Source organism: Cyprinodon variegatus, unplaced genomic scaffold (genome assembly GCF_000732505.1).
Source record: "Cyprinodon variegatus isolate N-32 unplaced genomic scaffold, C_variegatus-1.0 Scaffold321, whole genome shotgun sequence".
In the NCBI taxonomy this organism is placed as follows: domain Eukaryota; kingdom Metazoa; phylum Chordata; class Actinopteri; order Cyprinodontiformes; family Cyprinodontidae; genus Cyprinodon; species Cyprinodon variegatus.
Window position 1 is genome coordinate 51,423 of NW_015150774.1, and position 1,427 is coordinate 52,849.

Below are 1,427 nucleotides of genomic sequence, written 5' to 3' on the forward strand. Positions count from 1 at the left end.
GTTCATGTGATTAGGGAAAGGTATAAAACACAGTGAGGAAAATTCTGAGGAGAGTCAACCCAAGGAAGGCCCCAGGGCCTGATAACATACCTGGGCGGGTGTTCAAGGAGAGATCAGCTGGCTGGTGTCCTCACAGACATCTTTAAGACCTGGATGGACCAATCCATAGTGCCAGCATGCTTCCAGTCTGCCTCCATTATTCCAGTCCCAAAGAAGCCTCAGGTCACCTCCCTCAATGATTAGCGGCCTGTCGCTCTGACTCCCATCATGATGAAGTGCTTCCAAAGGCTGGTTAAAGAACACATCGTCTCCAGTCTGCCGCGAGTATTCGAGCCTTTGAAGTGTGGTCAGAAATTTTAGATTTCTATTCATTTCTTCTTTCATATATTGGTGTATGCTATTTGTTTGCCTTGCAAAGCCACAAAATGTTTGAAACCAGACACCTTCTCAAGGTATTCATAACATCTTACTTTTTAACCGAAGTGTCTGTAATTGTTTTGACTCTGCCTTTAAAGCAAGGGAATACATTTCTAAGTCAGAACAGGGCAGACCATCATGATGTCAATGTGAATGTCTTGTTCTTCTTTACTTTGCAAAGTAAATAAAGTGCCTACTGTGTAAAATCCATCAATCTCCGTTTATTTAACTGGACTGTATAGTTGAAAACTTTTCACACCAAAAATGGCAAACATGACCAGGATTCTCCTACAACTGATTTTTTTAGAGGACAACAATCATCATAAGGGTTAGACACCACCTGGAGGAAGCAGTCTTCCAGCCTTAATACCCAGTTTAGAAGCTTAAGGAAGAGAGGTCTTCTGGCATCAAGGTCCCTGGAGGTCAGAGGGAGGATCGAAGCTAACCATTTCTTTTTTGAAACGGTGAGATCTAATATTTTATGATTTACAAATCAAACACTGGGAAATTAGCTCAAACAAAGTCCTCTGCTTCTGCATAATAAAAATAATAGTAAAATAGAATAACTAAACATAATCCATTTAGTGGAAAACATAAATAAATTACAGATTAATAGGTTAATCAAAAAGCCCTAAAATTAGTATAATACCGAGGAACATACATACATACATACATACATACATACATACATACATACATACATACATACATACCGTATTTTCACGACTATAAGGCGCACTTAGACGTCTTTTTTTTTCCTCAAAATGTGCGGTGCGCCCTATGGTGCGGTGCGCCCTATGGTGCGGTGCGCCCTATGTGTGTTGTAACTGCGACTTTTGAGACCACCTCATTGAGGAGATGATGAAAGAGTGGCTGAATGTAAGGAGACCAGGTGTTTTTTTTTTCCTCCCCTCACAATCGCTGTTAATATGTAACTCCATGCGTGCCCATCCCACAGCTGATGTGAAAAACATGGGGAAACAAATTAACGCTGTGCTCGCTGTTCAACC

The 1,427-nt window shown here is 40.9% G+C and overlaps 1 protein-coding gene across 1 annotated transcript in view; it reads left to right on the forward strand.

Annotated features, from left to right (window-relative positions):
- LOC107091019 (GTPase IMAP family member 4-like) overlaps positions 1 to 1,427 on the forward strand; it is a gene marked incomplete at its 5' end in the record, with an annotated part of 10,764 nt that overhangs the window by 1,664 nt on the left and 7,673 nt on the right. The window lies entirely within an intron of this gene.